General features: G+C 45.4%; 1 protein-coding gene across 2 annotated transcripts in view; it reads right to left on the bottom strand.

The window, feature by feature from the left end:
* ANXA11 (annexin A11) overlaps positions 1-250 on the bottom strand; it is a 42,101-nt gene extending 41,851 nt beyond the window's left edge. The window contains exon 1 of one of the 2 annotated variants that reach the window (XM_006064782.4): positions 121-250. The gene's annotated coding sequence lies outside the window, so the exon portion shown is untranslated. The remainder of the gene's footprint in view (positions 1-120) is intronic. The other variant, XM_025284824.3, reaches the window with a different exon arrangement.
* Between the last annotated feature and the right edge of the window lie 12,814 nt (positions 251-13,064).

Below are 13,064 nucleotides of genomic sequence, written 5' to 3'. Positions count from 1 at the left end.
GGAAGCCGCAGGGCCGGGCTGAAGGTGGCGCGGAGCAGTCCGGGGCCTCCCGGCGGGGGTCGCGGCGCCCTGCCTCCGCCCCGTCCCGTGCCCCCCTCAAGCCGGAGAACCCTCACTCACCTGGCCACGGGGCAGTGGGGAGTCGCGAGGGGAGACGTGGGACGCGGGCAGCAGCAGCTCTCTCTCCGGGCGTCCCAGGCGCAGCACCTCCGACTGGCCTCGAGTTTTGTCCCACTTCCACACTCGGAGCACTCCGGGAACTCGCGACCCGCAGCCTCCTCAGCCGTCAGGGCGGAGCCGGAGGAGGAGCCCACTGGCCGGAAAACCCCGGGGCCGAGGCCCATCGTGCCCCGGGCGGGGCCGCGTGCGCCACGGAGGGGCGGGGCCGGGGCGTGGTATGCACGCGGCCCCGCCCCCAGGTGAGACTCGTTCTGGGCCAGCACACTACGGAATGTCTCGGCTGGTCTGGGAAGAAAGCCACAGGCCTTCCTCCGCGAGAAGTTACGGCAGGCGCCAGGAGGTCGGCGAAGAACCGGTTCGCCGCACCGCCTTCCTTGACCTGTCCTGCCCTGCACCACACTCGGGGAAGGATTTCCCCAAGCCCCCTCCAGCTCAGTGCACCTTCCTTATTGACTCTGTACATTAAAAAGTGACACAACAGGATGGACGTGGAGGTGGGGGAGAGGAGCTTGATGGTGCAGAAACTGCTGCTGCTGCTGCTAAGTCGCTTCAGTCGTGTCCTACTCTATGCGACCCCATAGACGGCAGCCCACCAGGCTCCCTCGTCCCTGGGATTCCCCAGGCAAGAACACTGGAGTGGGTTGCCATTTCCTTCTCCAATGCATCAAAGTGAAAAGTGAAAGTGAAGTCGCTCAGTCGTGTCTGACTCCTAGCGACCCCATGGACTGCAGCCTACCAGGCTCCTCCGTCCATGGGATTTTCCAGGCAAGAGTACTGGAGTGGGGTGCCACTGCAGTCAACTATTAATATCTCAGCCGGCTGATCAAGGTCAACGTCAAGAATGATAGATCAACAGTGATAGTATGTACCGATTGTGGTCTTCTTTTCAAAAATGCATAATCCTAATCTAGTCGTGAGAAAAACACGATTAATCCTGGTTCAGGGATATTTTACAAAATACTTGACCAGTATTCCTCAAAATTGTCAAGGTCATCAAAACCAAGGAAAAGTCTGAGACACATTGGTACAGCCAAGAGAAGCCTGAGAAAATGTGAAAACTAAATGTAATGTGGTATCCTGGATAGGATCCTGGAAAAAGGACATTGAGTGAGTGAGTGAAGTCGCTCAGTCATGTCTGACTGTTTGCAACCCCATGGACTGTAGCCCACCAGGCTCCTCCATCCATGGAATTTTCTAGGCAAGAGTACTGGAGTGGGTTGCCATTTCATTCTCCAGGGGATCTTCCCGACCCGGGGATTGAACCCAGATCTCCTGCATTGCAGGCAGACACTTTACCATCTGAGTCACCAAGGACATTAGATAAATACTAAGAACAGTGAACTTCCAGATGTTCAAGCTGGTTTTAGAAAAGGCAGAGGAACCAGAAATCAAATTACCAGCATCCTCTGGATCATTGAAAAAGCAAGAGAGTTCCAGAAAAACATCTATTTCTCCTTTATTGACTATGCCAAAGCCTTTGACTGTGTGGATCACAATAAACTGTGGAAAATTCTGAAAGAGATGGAAATACCAGACCACCTGATCTGCTTCTTGAGAAACCTATATGCAGATCAGGAAGCAACAGTTAGAACTGGACATGGGGCAACAGACTAGTTCCAAATAGGAAAAGGAGTACGTCAAGGCTGTATATTGTCACCCTACTTATTTAGCTTATACACAGAGTACATCATGAGAAATGCTGGACTGGAAGAAGCACAAGCTGGAATCAAGATTGCCGGGAGAAATCTCAATAACCTCAGATATGCAGATGACACCACCCTTATGGCAGAAAGTGAAGAGAAACTAAAAAGCCTCTTGATGAAAGTGAAAGTGGAGAGCGAAAAAGTTGACTTAAAGCTCGACATTCAGAAGACAAAGATCATGGCATCCGGTCCCATCACTTCTTGGGAAATAGATGGGGAAACAATGGAAACAGTGTCAGACTTTATTTTGGGGGGACTCCAAAATCACTGCAGATGGTGACTGCAGCCATGAAATTAAAAGACGCTTACTCCTTGGAAGGAAAGTTATGACCAACCTAGATAGCATATTCAAAAGCAGAGACATTACTTTGCCAACAAAGGTCTGTCTAGTCAAGGCTATGGTTTTTCCTGTGGTCATGTATGGATGTGAGAGTTGGACTGTGAAGAAGGCTGAGTGCCAAAGAATTGATGCTTTTGAACTGTGGTGTTGGAGAAGACTCTTGAGAGTCCCTTGGACTGCAAGGAGATCCAACCAGTCCATTCTGAAGGAGATCAGCCCTGGGATTTCTTTGGAAGTAATGATGCTAAAGCTGAAACTCCAGTACTTTGGCCACCTCATGCGGAGTTGACTCACTGGAAAAGACTCTGATGCTGGGAGGGATTGGGAGCAGGAGGAGAAGGGGACAACAGAGGATGAGATGGCTGGATGGCATCACTGACTCGATGGACGTGAGTTTGAGTGAACTCCGGGAGTTGGTGATGGACAGGGAGGCCTGTCGTGCTGCGATTCATGGGGTCACAAAGAGTCGGACACGACTGAGCGACTGAAATGAACTGAAGGACACCTGAATAAAGTATGGAGGTTAATTGATAATAATGCATCAATACTGGCTCATTCATTGTGGCAAAACACCATGCTAATAAAAGATGTTAATAGAAGAAACTGGAGTTTATGAGAACTCTATCTGAAATTTTTTGTAACAAACTGTTCTAGAAAATAAAGTTTATTTGTTGAAAAAAAAGATCATCTATATATTAGTATGTTTATTGTACTTATTTTAAAATATAATGTAAATTAAATATTATTTAAATGGCAACCCACTCCAGTATTCTTGCCTGGGAAATCTCTTGGACACAGGAGCCTGGCCGGCTACAGTCTCGGGGGTCGCTAAGAGTCCGACAGGACTGAAGCGACTAAGCATCCATAATATAGTTTTAAAAAACAAATTCAGTCTTCATTCTCTCAGCCCAGTTTTAGGCGTATCTTTTGTACAGCAGGTAGATGTACTGTTTACAAAACGCTGCTGCTGTGTTTTTCTGCAACGTGGTTTTTTAGTCACTATATATTGGAGGGTCTTAGGTAGCAAGTGCACCGGGATCAACTTAGTTCTCCCCAACCGCTGCACAATAGGAGCGGTTTTGCGCGTCATCATTCTTTGTTACTCAGCTCCTTACAAAGGACTTTTAGATTGTTGCCCATTTGGGGCCGTTAAAAACAAAGCTACTGGTTCGATTTGCATTTTAATAGCGAAGGAGCTGGACAGGCCGAGGAGGATGCCAGGTCCTGTGCTGCGCTCAGGGTCCCTGGTGCAGGCTTGGCCGCAGAAGCCCAGCTAAGAACCCTGGGTATCCATCCAGTCATCTTCCGCAGCCTCTCCAACACCCCCACTTCCCCCAGGGCGCGGCTCTTTTTTGGGACCGTACTGCATTTTTTGGAGATGATTGGACGGGTGAGGGTGAAATGCAAGCCAATGGCTCGCGAGCGGCTCGAAGGAAACGCGCCCCGAAGCAGAAAAAGAGCAGAAAGGGTCAGAGGCACAAGGCGACTCTTGCAGGGTTGTTGTTACTCTGATGGGGGCGCCTGCAGCGTTGCTAGTGCGGGCGCCCGCTTGAAGCGCCCAGCCGAACCGGCAGCTTTCCGGGGGCGGGGGCGGGGAGGGCTTATCTGTTGCATGGCTCTCTCTCTGGGCTGGGGGTTTTGTCTGGTAAGTTCACGTGGCACCCGTCCAGCCCAAAAGCCTGAACACCCAGCACCCCCGCCCCGCAGTGTTCCCAGCTCCTGCTGCTGCTGCTGCTAAGTCGCTTCAGTCGTGTCCGACTCTCTGCGTCCCAGCTCCTAGGTAGTTGCAAAAGCGAGTTTTTTTTATTGGCTCATTTTTCTCCTGACTGAGCGAATGCTTTTAAATACGACGTTGATAGATAAGTAAGTCATTTACCCTGGAATTCTTTCTTTGTGTAGCACAAACTTTTCTGCCTTAGAACTGAGCCCCTCGAAGCCAGAATAGTTGCCGCTGGACTTGATAGGAACACCATGTGGGGAAAAGACTAGATTTGGTGTTTAAATACCTGGGTTCTAGTTCCCATTCTGACACTTGGAAGGGATGCGTTCTCCAAGCATTGGTTTTCTCACCTGTAAAATTTTCAAAGTAATCTAAACAATATGTAAAGTAAACTCTACTTCATTCTTGCTCAGGGCTGATAAAACATCAAACGAAGCAAGGGAAAGTAAGTGCCTTGTAAAACTGTCAGGTGCTGTAGACCTCTGAGTAGTACCGTATTAAATCTTTTTTACATTGATTCACTCAACTGACCATGGTTGAATACAGCCAAGGTGACCCAGACAACATAACCAGCCCAGTACTAGGTGCCTCAGGAAGAGGCACAAAAGAAAATCCCATTACTCTAAATACAGTTCTTCTTTAATGGGAAAAAAATATTAAGTTGTAAACACCTCACACAGTAGAGACTTGCAAAAAGGACCCCGGGATAAATGAGAGGCAGGTGAGAGGCTGGGGTCCAGAAAGTCCGCTGATCAGTCTTGTCAGACTTTGCAAAGTGAAAGTGAAGGTCACTGAGTAGGTGCCAGACTCTCTGCGACCCCATGGATTATACAGTCCATGGAATTCTCCAGGCTAGAATACTGGAGTGAGTAGCCTTTCCTTTCTCCAAGGAGTCTTCCCAACCCAGGGATCGAACCCAGGTCTCCCGCACTGCAGGTAGATTCTTTACCAATTAGGGAATCTTCTAATTTTTAAAATCATGTTAATCCTCTTTTTTTTTTTTTAAGGATCTATTTCTTTTATTTCTGCTTTTATCTTGGTACTTTAGTTCCTTCTACTTTCTTTGTGCTTGCTCTAGTGTTCTTTATCTGGTTTCTAGAGTTGAATGTTAGAGTTATTTATTCTTAGAATCTTTTGTTGTTGTTTCCTCTTGGAAATGCCATACAATTATTTTTTACAAGATTTAAGAAATAGATCTGAGTATCTGCTTTTAATTGGTGAGTTTAACCAGCTTATATAGATAATGACTATAGAAATACTGAGATTTATATCCACCCCTTTTATGTTGTTATATTTGTGTGTGTGTGTGTGTGTGTGTGTGTGTGTATGCACTCAGGACTGATATAACAAATTGAAAAAATTCCATCCTGTTCAGTAAAATAGTTGTTGTCTTGAGACCTTACAGTACCCCACCCTTGACTTTCCCCTGGATCCAGCAACAAAAGAGCCATTAAGCCTTACAGGTGGCACGTGATATGTTGACTATCACATGGTATATACTTTCTCTTTGTTTCTTTTTTCTTTTTCTACCTTCCTTTGGATTGTTTGAATTCTTTCATTTAAACAGGGGAGTGATACTAGAATTACAAATGTATGAATCAATAACTGCTATATACCTTTACCAAAATACTCCTCCAAAAACTCACACTTATAATGTCAAAAAATGAACTAACCATCTTTCCCTCTCAATCTGCTTTCCCTCTGGGTTCTATATCTCCAGTGAGATACCACCTCTGTCAAGGCATCCGGGCTAGAGCTCTGGCAGCTATTTGCTTTCCAATGGCACCCCACTCCAGCACTCTTGCCTGGAAAATCCCAGGGACGGAGGAGCCTGGTGGGCTGCAGTCCATGGGGTCGCTAGGAGTCAGACACGACTGAGCGACTTCACTTTCACTTTTCACTTTCATGCATTGGGGAAGGAAATGGCAACCCACTCTAGTGTTCTTGCCTGGAGAATCCCAGGGGCGGGGGAGCCTGGTGGGCTGTCATCTCTGGGGTCGCACAGAGTCAGACACGACTGAAGCAACTTAGCAGCTGCCAGAATCACCACCATGAAGTTGCAAGCCCCTGGTTTCCACGGATTCCTCATGGGAGAGGCTTCACAGGTTTTTACTTCGTAGTGTTTTACGTAGTTATCTGTTCTTGAAGGATTTGCAGAAGTAAGCAAGCTATTGTAGGGACAAACAGTTCAGATGGCAGGCTCTGCCTCTCCCTTTGCAGCAGCTTATACAGCTCTAATCTCTCTCAAAATGTCAATTGTCCTCAGGGGGAGAAAACCAGGAGAAGCCAGCTATTTCTCTCCAGCCCACCCCCAGAGTCTCAGAAAGACTCAGCCCTTGAAGATGTAAGGTACATGTAAGACTGCTCACAGGGCTGCAGGGCATGGGTGAAACCCTAGGTCACTTTCTCTGTTTCCTTCAGTGAGATATGGGAAAAGGGAGACTTATTTGTCACATATGTTGAACTGTGGGGACTGCAGAATGGTACATGTAAGGCAATGAACTTGTTTTCTTTTTTTTTAATTGGAGGCTAATTACTTTACCATATTGTGGTGGTTTTTGCCATACATTCACATGAATCAGCCATAGGTGTACACATGTTCCCCATCCTGAACCCACCTCCCTCCCCATCCCATCCCTCAGGGTCCTTCCAGTGCACCAGCCCTGAGCACCCTGTCTCATGCATCGAACCTGGACTGGAGATCTATTTCACATATGATAGTATACATGTTTCAATGCTATTCTCTCAAATCATCCCACCCTCGCCTTCTCCTACAGAGTCCAAAAGACTGTTCTATACATCTGTGTCTCTTTTGCTGTCTCGCATACAGGGTTATCATTCAGTTCAGTTCAGTTCAGTCGCTCAGTCGTGTCCGACTTTTTGCGACCCCATGAATCGCAGCATGCCAGGCCTCCCTGTCCATCACCAACTCCCGGAGTTCACTCAAACTCACGTCCATCGAGTCAGTGATGCCATCTAGCCATCTCATCCTCTGTCGTCCCCTTCTCCTCTTGCCCCCAATCCCTCCCAGCATCAGAGTCTTTTCCAATGAGTCAACTCTTCTCATGAGGTGGCCAAAGTACTGGAGTTTCAGCTTTAGCATCATTCCTTCCAAAGAAATCCCAGGGCTGATCTCCTTCAGAATGGACTGGTTGGATCTCCTTGCAGTCCAGGGGACTCTCAAGAGTCTTCTCCAACACCACAGTTCAAAAGCATCAATTCTTCGGTGCTCAGCCTTCTTCACAGTCCAACTCTCACATCCATACATGACCACAGGAAAAACCATAGCCTTGACTAGATGAACCTTTGTTGGCAAAGTAACGTCTCTGCTTTTGAATATGCTATCTAGGTTGGTCATAACTTTCCTTCCAAGGAGTAAGCGTCTTTTAATTTCATGGCTGCAGTCACCATCTGCAGTGATTTTGGACCCCTAAAAAATAAAGTCTGACACTGTTTCCATTGTTTCCCCATCTATTTCCCAAGAAGTGATGGGACTGGATGCCATGATCTTTGTTTTCTGAATGTCGAGCTTTAAGTCAACTTTTTCACTTTCCACTTTCACTTTCATCAAGAGGCTTTTTAGTTCCTCTTCACTTTCTGCCATAAGGGTGGTGTCATCTGCATATCTGAGGTTATTGAGATTTCTCCCGGCAATCTTGATTCCAGCTTGTGCTTCTTTCAGCCCAGCGTTTCTCATGGTGTACTCTGCATATAAGTTAAATAAGCAGAGTGACAATATACAGCCTTGATGTACTCCTTTTCCTATTTGGAACCAGTCTGTTGTTCCATGTCCAGTTCTAACTGTTGCTTCCTGACCTGCATACAGATTTCTCAAGAGGCAAGTCAGGTGGTCTGGTATTCCCATCTCTTTCAGAATTTTCCACAGTTTATTGTGAACCACACAGTCAAAGCTTTGGCATAGTCAATAAAGGAGAAATAGATGTTTTTCTGGAACTCTCTTGCTTTTTCCATGATCTAGCAGATGTTGATAATTTGATTTCTGGTTCCTCTGCCTTTTCTAAAACCAGCTTGACCATCAGGAAGTTCATTACCATCTTTCTAAATTCCATATATATGCCTTAGTATATGCTGTATTGATGTTTTTCTTTCTGGCTTACTTCACTCTGTATAATAGGTTCCAGTTTCATCTACCTCATTAGAACTGATTCAAATGTATTCTTTTTAATGGCTGAGTAATATTCCATTGTGTATATGTACCACAGCTTTCTTATCCATTCATCCGCTGATGGACATCTAGGTTGCTTCCATGTCCTAGCTATTGTAAACAGTGCTTCGATGAACATTGGGATACACGTGTCTCTTTCAGTTCTCATTTCCTCGGTGTGTATGCCCAGCAGTGGGATTGCTGGGTTGTATGGCAGTCCTATTTCCAGTTTTTTAAGGAATCTCCACAGTGTTCTCCATAGTGGCTGTACTAGTTTGCATTCCCACCAACAGTATAAGAGGGTTCCTTTTTATCCTCACCCTCCCCAGCATTTATTGTTTGTAAACTTTTGGATCACAGCCATTCTGACCGGCGTGAGATGGTACTTCATTGTGGTTTTGATTTGCATTTCTCTGATAATGAGTGATGTTGAGCATCTTTTCATGTGTTTGTGCCATCTGTATGTCTTCTTTGGAGAAATGTAAGGCAATGAATTTGAAAGAAGGAGGTAAGATACTGGGCTAAGCAAGGAATAAACAGAAATTTGCATATTGAATAATGGGACCTCAGACCCTGGGAAGTCAGCAATCTGATTTACCATCCACAAGCAGGGAACTGGAGGATTCATTTGTGCAGAAAACAAGCATCTCAGACAAACGTCCTTCAGTGACTGATTATTTACTGTTTCCCTTAGTGCCAGCACTGATGGACGGTTAAACAGCCTGCAGTGAACTCCATCGGTCGACAAACCCTACTCCCAGGCAGAGATTCCAGGCAGTCCCCAAATGTAGATGTCCAGCCTAGGATCACCAGCTTGTGAGGAAGGCTCCAGATAGGGTGACCCACCGTCCTGGTTTGCCAGGGACTGAGGGTTTCTTAGGACACGGGACATTCAGAGTCAGACTGGAAAAGTCTCTGGCAAACTAGGGTGAGTTGCTCCAAGTATGAGCAACATCTATCAGTTTGGCTTTGGTTTAATAATTTGCAAGCCTGACTTTCTCCATGCATGCATAGTCATCTGCTATAATTTATAGGGTCTTGAGACAAAGTCTGCCAAAAATTGGATTAAATGGTTTATGATTTTTGCTGATCCTTTCCCAGCCTCTGACACCATATGTAGCGAAAAATATGGTCTACATTATTTGTAATTTCCAGCCCAGTCAACTAAAGATGTGTCCTGGCTTCTTTTATTATTAACTTGATCTTCTTCTTCTTCTTCTTTTTTAAAGATCTAAGTAGCTTTAGCACTTCCCAGGTGTCTCGGTGATAAAGAATCTGCCTGCCAATGCAGGAGACGCAGGAGAGGTGGATTTGGTCCCTGGATCAGGAAGATCCCCTGGAGAAGGGATTGGAAACCCACTCCAGTGTTCTAGCCTGGAAAATCCCATGAAAAGAGGAGCCTGATGGGATACAGTCCATGGGGTCGCAAAGAGATGGACAACTGAGCGACTGGGCACACAATCACAATTAGCTTTATTCAGCAATTATGATTGGGCGGTAAATAGTCTAGTAAATTGACTAGATCATACTTAACTCGATCTTTAATCAACTGAAACCACTTTTGGCTGTTGAAACCACTGATGTTCCTGCTGGACTCAGCTGCAGCCCACCAGCCAGTGTCAGTTCTTCAGGGTCAGTGTGTGTGTCAGGCAGGTAGATAAATGTGGTCTTACCATGCCATCCTGCCCTGCTCTGGAAAGCAGAAAGCCCAGCAGTCTCTGGGATGTAAATTACCTGATTTTCATGTCATGGACCAGGAATGGTCTTAACAGACAGTTGATACTACTATCTAATTATGTCCGGAAACAAGGGCTACCAGTTCTGGATCTGAAATAATAATTATGATATTAATAGATAGCCTCCAACTTTAGGGAGATTTATAGAAAATAATTATAAATAGTAAGTTTATTTAGTTACTTTGGGAGGACATTCCACAACCAGTTTAACTAGCAGGATCTGTTGCTCAAAATGAAATGTGCTGCAGATTTTTGCACATGTTGCCAAATAGAGTAGATGGTTAGCAACCCGCTTTACCATTTTTCCAGGCTAATTTTTATTGCTGTCTCACTTTAGGATGTTGAACTGTGGGGCTTCAATTACCTCCATTACTTGTTGCACGGCTAGAGAACTCTCAAAATTCCTCCCAAAGCAAATCTTGGCTCTGCCGGCAAGGACTCCCTTGACGCACTTTGGAGGGGATGTGGGTTGGCCTTCTTTTAGGAACATGTACTTGTCGGCGCCTGAGTTTTCATAAGAGGACTGAATCATAGTCCCAGCCCAGTTTATTATTAAGGCATGCGGCTCATTTCTTAACTGGCAATGGAAAGCACCACCATTCCAAGTAGAATCTAAAACCCACAGCCACAAAGGACTTTTCAAAAGCTTGGCTAGGTGAAATGCTGTTTGTGCCTATAAAGTATGTATTCTGTTCAATCTCTAGACATGTGTTCTTAAATATATCACCGATTCAGCCACAGCAGTAGAGTTCTGGTCTTTGACTAGAACTCATGGCTTCTTGGAGAAGTCCTTTCCATGCTTTCTGCTTTGGCTGGAGGCCTTTGACCTACACTCAGGAACATTATACATAACACAGTTTTGAACACTGATCCCCTATCTGTTGTTGGGATGTTGTTGAGGGCATTGCTTAGTGTAATCATTCACAGTGGCCACTCCATGTGGACCTCTCGTAGAAGGGAATCTGCTCTTTGGTCTTACTATCAGGAATAGTTGCTTTTTATTAGCAACCTGCAAATACTCTGAATCTTATACTGTGTCATCTTTCCCTCTATCAGCTGCTAGGTCACTAAATTAGTGAACAACCATGTGTACCTGTGTGCTAAGTTGCTTCAGTTGTGTCCAACTCTTTATGACTCTATGGACTGTAGCCCGCCAGGCTCCTCTGTCCATGGGATTCTCCAGGCAAGAATACTGGAGCAGGTTGTCATGCCCTCCTCCAGGGGATCTTCCCAACCCAGGGATTGAACCCAGTTCTCTTACGTCTCCTGCATTGGCAGGCAGGTTCTTTACCACTAGCACCCCGTGGGAAGCCCAGTGAACAACTACGAGATCATACAAAGGAGACTCATCACTCAGGTTGAGCATGGAATCAGAGCATACAGGACTGGCAAGATGCTCTAGGGGACCGTACCTGCCATGTTAAGTGTCCAAGAATCCCCGGGAGGAGAGTTGGAGACAAACACAGGTTCCTCCAAACCAGTCCTATAGAGGTGCCTTCAGATCATCCCTCTTCCTTAGGTTTAGGGTCAGGTATAGTAGGGCAATGGCAAGGGGAGAAAGACATAGCTGGTCCTATATCCTTCTCTCTCATCAGATTTCTATCATGTAACACACAGGACATGATTGGAAACCGATGGGCACTGACTATGCAGTCAAGCACCGTGTGCTTTCTGTTTGTTTCATCGTGGTCCCCAGGTCAAGGTGCATTCTTACCCCAAGTTCACATCTATTATATGAGCTGGGAAATAGTACACTGTAGAAGTTAAAAATATGGGCTCTGAATTTCACACTGCACATATTTAAATTTTTTTCCAAGCCACTGTTGGTTTTTAAATTTTATTTTTGCTATCTTTTGCCATTAGAGATTGTTATTATATTATCTGTTTAGGGTAAAGTCTTCTGCGGGGGTGGCAGAGGATGAGATGGTTGGATGACATCACTGACTCAATGGACATGAATTTGAGCAAACTCCAGGAGATCCTGGAGGACAGAGGACCCTGGCATACTGTGGCCGTGGGGTGACAGAGTCGGGCACGCTTTAACAACTGAACAACAACTTATGTATATGGGTATGAAATTCAGCCTATGTGTGTAGTCAAGTCTTTTAACAATTTTCTTTATACCTGTGCTCTTGTTTGTTTAATAAAGACAGTCCTTACTAATTCCAACATTATGGGAAAAAAAAAAAAGTCTCTGGAGTCAGAGAGCTAACATCAAACCCTACCTCACACTCACTAGCTAAGTGATCTTGGATAACAAGCTCTCTTCATCTCTAAATGTATAGAACTGCTTACCAAACACAGTTACTACAGGAAATACATTATATAACCACTGTGAATCATCTAGCCCAGAGCTCGACATTGCAATGGATAGTTGCTATGAAGAAATACATCATGGTCGCTAAAAGTTTGGGGCTTTGGAACTGGATATACTGGGGGTTCAAATTCTAGCACTCCCTGGGCCAACTGTGAAACTTTGGGCAAGTTTCTAACTTCTTCAGATCTTTGCTTTTTTTTTTTTTCTCATCTGTAAAATGGAGCTAATAGTACACATAAAACCCTTGCATGCCATTTGAAGTGTGTGCTCTGTAAATGATGCTCTTAATTGCTCATTATTTTACTGCTCCACCAGAGAGCATACAGCTAAGCTAAGCAGGCCAGAGAGACCACGTAAGGGAGATTGTCCAGAGCTGCCAACCCTCTGTGGCAACGGGAAACTGATCTCTATCCCCAACATATGGTAGTAACACATTGTTCTCTGTATGCTCAGCAGGGAGCTGTGAGTTTTATATTTTTGTTATATCTGGGACTATGTCAGATGGGTCTTAATATTTTAAGGGCCACAAGTACACAAGTATCACTCCAGGTCCAATCAGGAGGCAGAAACCACGTAGGGTTTAAGAAATGGAAGTTTGATATGAAGACTATTACATACACTATGATCAAAGAGTAGCTACAGGATGTAAAGGCTTCCTGGTGGAACTAGCGGTAAAGAATCCACCTGCCGATGCAGGGTTCGATCCCTGGGTTGGGAAGATCCCCTGGAGGAGGAAATGGCAACCCACTCCAGTATTCCTGCTGGAAAACTCCATGGACAGAGGAGCCTAGTGGGCTACAGTCCCTGGGTCATAAAGAGACAATACTGAGGGCACGTCATATATATATAAAACGTAAGTGAACCCCTATAGGGCTACTCTTCCTTCAGCTGAGAAAGAGGGCC

The sequence above is a fragment of the Bubalus bubalis genome, chromosome 4, assembly GCF_019923935.1.
Source record: "Bubalus bubalis isolate 160015118507 breed Murrah chromosome 4, NDDB_SH_1, whole genome shotgun sequence".
Classification (NCBI taxonomy): Eukaryota; Metazoa; Chordata; class Mammalia; order Artiodactyla; family Bovidae; genus Bubalus; species Bubalus bubalis.
This window is presented reverse-complemented; position numbering and strand designations above follow the sequence as displayed.